We start from the raw sequence: 9,270 nt of genomic DNA, 5'->3' as shown, positions 1-9,270 counted from the left end.
TCTCCTCATTTGACTAGTCCTGATTTGCATGCTTTATAATAAAAATGTAATTGTAAATATAGCACTTTCCTGAGTTCTGTGAGTTCTTCTAGGGAATTACCAAATCTGAGGGGGCACTGGGAGCCCCCAAGTTTCTAGTCAGTTGGTCAGAAATGTGTGTAACCTGGGGACCCCTGAATTTGTGGCTGGTATATGAAAAGAGGGCAATTTTGTTGGGAACTATGCACCTAACCAGTGAAGTCTGTGCTAACTCTGGGTAGTTAGTGTCAGAATTGCATTGTAGTATTGCAGAAGGGTTGGAAGGTAAAACTGAGGAAATCTCCTAGCAGTAGAGCAAACAGACAAACAGACAAAGAGAAACAGAAAATAAAATATAAGCAAATTACAGGATCAGTCCAGAAAGTCCAACATAAAAATAATATGACTTCCAGAAAAAGAAGTCAGAAAAATTGGAGAGAAAAATATGAAATAAATAATTCAAGAAAACTTATCAGAATTAAAAGACAGTTTTAAAATTTATCAGAATTAAAAGACAGTTTTAAAATTTAAAGGGTCCACAAAAATGCCCAGCACAATGGAAGACAAGCGCTAAGGTGTATCAGTGTGACATTGTACATTAAAGGCAAAACAAAGAACCTAACAACTTCCAGAGAAGAAAAAAATTAAAGGTCACTTAGATCAGATATAAGAGTGTCTTCAGGTTTCTCAAAAGTTAGGAACTAGAGGCAACGAAGCAATGCTTTCAAAATTATTAGGGATATTGCAGGATGAGCACAGTGCCACAGATCTAGAGAGCAAATAAGTCATGTTGGAGAAATTCAAAAGGATGTCTCCCAGAAGATGAAATTGATAGAAGAGCCAATGTTCTCAATGCTTTCAATCTTCACATATTAGGAGAAGATTTAGTCAGTTGGAGAACAGGTTATACATGAAGTAATGTTAAGTATATAGAAAATTAAGAAATTGAATAAACAAGACAATTATCAGCTCCATTAAAAACAAACAGATGTGCAAGAAAGGAAAGGTAATCATAGCATGCTACATAACTCTACTGTGAATAGAATTTCCATAGTAATAATAATGTAAACACTGAATATGGACAAAATCAAATTATGACATAAACTATACCGGGAGAGTGGTGAAATGGGAAGTTTGTGTTTGTGTGTGCATGGGAGTTGATGGTGATGATGAGCCAAACCCTCCTTTTCCATAGAATGGTTTAATCTGAAAATTATGTATTAGCTTTATAAGCATGTTATTTGGCTAAAGGAGTTCAAAGTAGTTGCCTTTGAGGAGTAGATAATGGGGGGAGGGAGCACTGACAGCTGTGACAAATAATTATTTGTTTCTTTAAACTGCATATTAAAGTAAAAATTTTAGAAAATAAAAACTACTTTTAAAAGAAAATTCAAATCAGATTATGTCACCAAATTGCTTAAAACTCCTAGTAGTTTACCATTGCAATTAGAATAAAATCCTAACTCTTCCCCCATGATATATATGGTTCATCATGATCTGAATCATGCCTAACTATCTTCCTTCATCTCATACCACTCCCCTGCTCCACTAATATCTAGACTCTAGCCCCTGTGGTCTACTTTCTCTTCCTCAAACACAACAAACTTGTCTCCATCTCAGAGCCTTTGTGCTTGCTGTTCCCTCTTCCAGGAATCACTCTCCCTAGACCTTTGCATGGCTGGATCCTTCTTTTCATTCAGGACTCAGCTGAAAGCTGCCCCTTTAGAGATGCCTTCCACAATCAAACAAACCCAAACTGAGGGACAGTCTAAAAGTCAACTGACCTGGACTCTTCAAAAATATCAATGTCATGAAAGAGAAATAAAAGCTGGGACTAGTCTACATTAAAGGAAACTAAAGAGACAAGATTACATGCAATTTATGATTCGACTACTTCTATTTTAAAAAAGCTATACAAAGCATTATTGGGATGATTGGAGAAATTTTAATATATATTGTATATTAGATAATATTAATGTGTCATTGTTAAACTTCCTGAATATGGTAATTATATTGTGTATGTACAAGAATGTTTTTGTTCTTATGAGATGTATGCTGAAACGCTTTTGGGTGGAGTGTCATCTTGTCTGCAACTAATTTTCAAATGATTCAAAGCAGAGACAGAGAGAGCGAGAGAGACAGAGAGAAAGTTGATAGTTTATAGATATCAAGTAAATGTGACAAGATGTTGACAACTGGTGAATATTAATGAAGAATATATGTGTTCACTGTTTTATTCATGCAACTTTTCTGTAGAACTGAAAACTTGCCAAATCAAAAGTTGGTGGAAAAAATCTTGAACTTTATTTAGCAGGTTTGTTGGTAGTAGTATTGGTGAGGTAATTCCAAACTATTGATATTTTACATATGTTATAGGATTAGGCAAATGAGTAAAAATATTGACCAAAGTAGCCTTCTAGGCACTTTCTACCACACCATCCTGTTTTGTTTTCTTCATCATATTTATCATCTCTAAAACATTTATTTTGTTTTTATGTTTGCTTGTCTGTTTAATGTCAGCCTCTATCCCATAAATGTTATTTGAGCAGAGATGGTGTCTGTCTAATTTACTTGCGAATCCCCAGCATTCAAACAAGTGCCTACTTAGCACATAATAGATGTTAAATAATTACTTGTAGAATGAATGAATGAATGAAGCAATCCCCAAAACCCTTGGGTAGAAACAATGGTCAGGCAACTGCAATTTTGCCCCTAGGGCTAAGTTAAGGCTGAGGCTCAGTTGGGAAATGGTCTTGTTATGGCAGAGACCTGTGAAGTTGAGAGAGGAAAAGGAGAGGGAACTCAGCCTCGTTCTGGCATTTGGAATGTGGTTAAAGGGAATAAAACCTACTCGAAGTGGCAGTGACCCCAAAGGTTACAACTAGAGGATAGGGACTTAAAACTAAAAGGTGAATATGACAGGGAGGTCCTGGAAATGACTTTTTAATGCTTTAATCTGCACCCAAGACAACTGAGTTATGTGACACCTTGTCCTTGCAAAAGTCACTTCAATTGTGTAAAGACTCTTGCCTGAAATTTCCTCTTCCCACAGAGCCAATGAATTGTGCATTTCGAGCTAATGCTCAGGAATAGAAGAGAACTGCAGGGGAAGAGAGAACGAGACACCTAAGAACACAGTAGGTAATTCTTTGGAGGAAAGGAAAGCTCCCTTTCTTCCCAAGTCTTTTCATCACAGCAGTTCTGCTTATCAATGTTTTCTTTTCTTTTTTTTTTTTTTTTTTTTTTTTTTTGCAGGATCTCAGTTCCCTGACCAGGGATTGAACCCGGGCCCATGGCAGTGAAAGCTCTGCATCCTAACCACTGGACAACCAGGGAACTCCCCAGCCTCTCTTTTTCTTAATTTCCTTTCCCTACCTGTTTCTCCCTCCTCCATCATCCCTGCCCACCAGGTTGGTGCCAGAAAGAAGTGTTTGTGGACAGTGGTGGGGTAATAAATTAATTCTGTGTGGGGACAATCCATACTAAAGGAATCTTTTTTCATTTTTGAATAAAGACATACACACCATGAGGGTTCTAAGAATCTTTTCCAGTCTTTCTAAACACCATCACTTCAGGAATACTATCAGCTCTATGCTCTCCCTCACCCACATCCTACCCTCCCACACACCTGTGATCTGTCACACCAAATTGTACCACTACTTTCTCTATGACATAAGAGCAATCTGTTTTCTCTTATTACTCCAAGCTCAGTTTAGGTCCTTGGCAGTTCTTGACTGGATGGCTGTTTCTCATCAGCTTTCCCCCATATCTAAACTATAGTAAGTCAAAGCATCTACAAAGATCCATTTTTCTTATCCTCCTTCAAATTGTCCTTGATCACAAAATATGATTTCAGGTCCACAACCATCCCACTCCTGCCTGCCTAAGAAGACTTTTTTCTCATCTCCTCCATTCTGCTGGTCATTCATCATCAGTTAGAATTTCAAATTAGGAATTCCATTAGCATGTTGAGTCCATTGAAGCCAAATGACACATTATGGACTGAATCCAAATGTATAGGCAGGTGGTTAAGCAGGTCAGGTCAGCAGCCTTGGCAATGCAGACCCAAAACTAGAGGTTGCAACAAAAATCAAGAAAGAATCATAATTTCACAAATGACCCCAAATTAACTGGATGACAGCTCAAGGGGAACAAAGCAGATTTGTACATGCTTCCAAAACTAAGTACACTGTCAAGGATAATTTTTCTCACTAGTTAGTTTTACCATTTTACCATGTCACCCCTATACTCAATATTCATTGGCTCCCAATTACCTTTAAAATCAAATCTTCAAACCCTTCAGTCTGGCATTCAGTGTCTTTTACATCTTCCCTTCTTTCTACCACTTACTCTGCTCTAACCTCATCTCTCAACAATCCTTGGTCCAGTCCCCTACCTCAACCAGCCTGGCGTATTCTCACCACCAGGTTTCAGTTCTTGCTCCTCTCCTTTCCACTTCCTTCTTACTGATCCATATTAAACTGCATCATTCAAGACCTACTTCAAGTATGCGCCCTTCCAAGAAGCTTTCCCTGATTCACTCACAGTGTCACTGATATTTTGTGCTAGAAAAGACTTTAAAGCTAGCTGATCAAGTTCAACTTTATCCTCCCCCCCATTTTTCAGATGAGAAAACTTGAGGCCCAAAGATATTAAATGATATGTATAAGGTCATACTGTGAGTTTCGTGGTAGAAACTTAATCTGAAGCCAGAGTTCCTGACTCCATTTGCAATTTCCTTTCCACACTGTCACACTTTGTTCCCACTGTCACACACACCCCACACAATACAAAGTGTGGTGTCGTAATCATAAACTGATATCTGTGTTTGGGTTGTTTTTCACCTGTATTTGTCTTATCTCAACCACCAACTTCTAAAAATTCTTGAGGGAAAGGATAGCATCTAATATTTCTGCCCCATCTTCTCCTTCCCCATGGCACCTAAGAGGGCTGTATACACCTCAGACTGGCAGTAAATGCATCTTAACTGTGGAGTGCTTCACTTCAAGAAAATATAAAAACAGAACCAACAAAAGAAGCATGCTCTGGGTGGATTATTATATAATATACATATTCAAAAAGGTTCCTCTAAACAGGGACCTCCTATAGTGAGCTTGGTTACAGATCATTAACTACCATCTAGAGAAAGAGTGAGAGCTGAGAAACCTCAGGGTAAAAATGTAAGAATCACTTCTCCTCTTACAGACTCGAGAAATAGAAGGGCATTAAGGTAGGCTTCCTACTTTGCCATGGAGAGGATTTATGCAGCCTCTGTCTCACAACCCCCAACTCAGCACTATGCTCTGGGAGTTGAGTGACACAAGTTCTAAATGTTTGTTCCACCACTAATTATCTCTGTGACCTAAGACATATCACTTAATCTCAAGGGACTTGTGTTTTCTCGTCTGTAAAATGTTAGGGGGTGGGGTTGTGGGATGGAAGTCCAGACTTGCTTTGCCTCACACATTTGTTGTGAGGCTCAAGTGAGATAATGTATGTGGACGTACTTTAAAAAGCAAAAGCATTATATGAATACAAGGTATTAACTTTAAACTCCCAATCCTGGATCAATTAAATCCTAAGAGACTAGAGCAAGTGAAGGATGATGGGTTTGCATGTTAATCCCATTGAAATTAATTGTCTGAATCCTCTACCTTCCTCAGTAAATGCTTTTCTTCATCCCATCTCTTTATTTTATTTAGTAGAGTATTATAAATGTTGCTATTTTGGCTTTGCACATTGCCAAGGTGGCAGAAGTGGGGGAGGTTGGCAGCTGCTAAGACTCAGGAGAGGCACTTATTTCTTCCCTAAAGGGAGGGTTTAGGAAAATGGAAGCTATTGGTCAAGGTAAAGAGGGCTTGCACTCTAGCTCTGCAGTGTCACACTCTCATTCAACAGTGAAAAGAAAATTTTTTAAAAGGAGGGATAAGAGCTTTAATTTTACCACATTTCTCGGGTTTTCTCTCCTTTGCCTCTCCAGAACTCCTAACACGCCTGAAATCAAGGATCTCTGTTCTGACTTGGATGGACTTTATTTTCAGTGGAATCAGGGTAAATAAATGCTGGATGTGGGTGTGAGATAGCACATTGCATGCTCAAAGATATGAGCCCACAGTAGTGATCTATCCTTCATCCAGCGTGATTGGGCAACATATATAACATGACCAAAAATCCCAGATTAGGGACCATGTCTGCCCCGGGGACATCCAGAACGATGTCCACACAAGCCTCTGTGAAGATGGTCATCATTCTTACTCTTATGTAGCTCTTGGCCCATATGTCAGTATTGTTCAACTAGAAAAGAGCCTCTTAGGAGATCATCAATCATCTAAAATATCATATACTGTTTAAAAGCAATGCAGTAAAAAAAAAAAAGGCACCCTAACCAGTAACCTGTAATGAACCATCTATTTAGCAGACATTTCTTTTTTTTTATCATCTTTATTGGCGTATAATTGCTGGACAATGGTGTGTTAGTTTCTGCTTTATAACAAAGTGAATCAGTTATACATATACATATGTTCCCATATCTCCTCCCTCTTGCATCTCCCACCCACCCTCCCTATCCCACCCCTCTAGGGGGTCACAAAGCACCGAGCTGATCTCCCTGTGCTATGCAGTTGCTTCCCACTAGCTAACTATTTTACATTTGGTATTGTATATATGTCCATGCCACTCTCTCACTTCGCCCCAGCTTACCCTTCCCCCTCCTCGTGTCCTCAAGTCCATTCTCTATGTCTATCAGACATTTCTTGAATCCCTACTATGGCCTCAGCCCTGGGTTAGGTTTTGAAGGAAATACACAAGCATCCAAGTAAAGCTTCCTCTGTTAAGAGAACAGTAGACTATGGGGGAGAGGAAGGTATAGACAAGATATGACAAAAGTGTCTCCCTAAGTCAGACACTAATCAATGCATTCTAACCATCCTCCCCTTCCTCCGCTCCCCCCACCTGCCACACCATGGTCCATGCAAAGCATTATGTTCAACACTGGTCTGAGGAGAGAGTAAAAAGCAAAACAAAATGTTGCTGTAACATAAGGCAACAAGGCAGCTTGTGATGTGCTGATAATTTTTTAATTAAATTAATCATAATACAATCTAGCCAGTATATGTCTAGTAACCCACCCTAATGGAGCAAAAGCCAGACACAAAAAACTATTTTAACGTTCACCCTCAAACTGATCTTGCAGCAAGAGTTTACATCATACATTTTGGACTCCTTGTGATTAAGTATAGAATTATCAATGAACATATATAAAGCAATAGCTCCAAGTTGTCCCCTGGTGGTGTCCTGCTTGATGACACCCGGTCTATGCCAAACCCCACTCCATCACTCTCTAACCCAAGAGGCCATTCTACTCAGTGACTCCTCTGCCTTCAGCCCTTCTAACTAATATGTCAGGGCTTAGTGAAAATAAGATTTAAATGTGAGATAATGGCCCCTTCTGAGGACAGAGATTTCACCAAAGTCTGAAAGCCTGAGGAGTGAGCTCCAAGCATAGGTTTACTGGCTGGTCAGACCTGACATCTGTATGTTTCAGTCCTGAACCCTTAAGGTTAAAAGCAGCTTGGCTGCTTGAGTGTGGGATAGAAGAGGAGTGTGGGATAGAAGAGAGGAGAAAGACACCAAGGAGGATGATGAGGATGAGCCCTTTGTGTGGGTTTACTGGAAGGAGGCCTGCCATCAGTGAGGAACTTGATAGACAGGGTTCACCTCCCCTGGACTTTCCCAGCCCCAGAGGTTAAGGATGGTCCCCCACTAGCTTAGTAGCTGCCAACCAGTGTAACCCTTCTCCAGAAGAGTGGGCTTAAGCTGGGACTCTTCAGTGAGGATCTGGGAAATGCAGGTCTCATCAGAGATTATGGTCTTTGGAGGGGGCTAGGTGAGACTGTTTTCAGCGGTGTTATCTACTGCTGGGACGTGGTGTAGGGAACAGAAAAATGCTGCAGGTTCTAGAAAATTCCAGGTGGGTCACTGTCATTTGGCAGAAGAAGAGGGATTAGAGTAGGATATGGTCTGAGAGGAGACGGTGAAAGGAGGGGCTGCAGAAGGAAGGCTGCCATCCACAACTGCAGTATTATGTGTGTCAGAGATAAATTCACTTGTCATATTTCAAATTAGGTTTATAGGTGCTCCGGCCCCCACCCCCACACAACAGTGGCTCAACGGGTGGTTTTCTCAATTTTTAATTGAAAATTTGCAGTATATTGGCGTCTAAAGTCTAGGTCCGACTGAAGTGATGGTTTGTATGTATGTGAACGTGTACGTGACTAACAATCGAGAGAGCTGCTGAAGTCTCCCGATGCGGTGGGAAGGGTGCTGCGGCAGGGACTGGCCGTTCTCTTCGCAAGAGAATCTTCCAGCCCTAATGTCAGAGTGCTTCTGAGGTATCAGGAGGTGAAAAAGGTGTGGGTGTTGCAGTGAATTTCCCCAGCCCAACACACACACACACACACACACACACACATACACACACACACATTAAGGAGTTCAGTCAAAAGTCTTCCTGATGCCTGGGAAGTCCAGCTAAAGGCAAAAGGTAGTCTCCCATGGCAAAGGCGAGCCAGACAGACGCCCGGATCGCTGCGGAGACCCGCGCAGCCTCAGCTCCGGAGCGCGCAACCCAGCCGCCACTACCCGGGCACTCTTGCCTGGCTCTCAGGGCTACATCAGCAGGCTGCGGAAAGCCAGGGCTGCCACCCACCCTCACCATACACCTTTCCCGAAGCACCCCCAAACCCTGGACCCAACGGCAAACCTCTCAGATCTGGCAAAGCTCAGAAATGCAAAAACTGTGGCGGGGGACAAATTTTACTTCAATCCAAAGGATTGAGCACACACACACATGAATTTTACTTCAACCCAAAGGATTGAACACACACACACACACACACACACACACACACACACACACACACACACGCACAGATGCAACACCCCCAACCCCGTGCCGCTTAATTTCTTTTCCCGGGTTAGAAAAAAGGATTACTTGCCCACAGAGGCTTGGAGATGAGGGGCAAGAGGTTGATCCGAGGCTAGGTTCACCTGCTGCTGAGGTGAGAGAGCAGACACAGGATGGAAGCTGTTCTAAGCAGCAGCTCACACTGAGTGGTTAGGGGGATTGCAAAGACCCTCAAGTTCGCTTCTAGCTTTTTTTTTTTTTTCTTTTTTTCTTTTGCATTCGCGTCACTAAAGGGTTAAACGCGGCCGGGCTCCAAACACCCCCCCAACGCCTCCCCACTCCCCCTC

This window comes from Hyperoodon ampullatus (assembly GCF_949752795.1).
Source record: "Hyperoodon ampullatus genome assembly, chromosome: X".
Taxonomy (NCBI): domain Eukaryota; kingdom Metazoa; phylum Chordata; class Mammalia; order Artiodactyla; family Ziphiidae; genus Hyperoodon; species Hyperoodon ampullatus.
Note: the sequence above shows the minus strand (reverse complement) of the source record.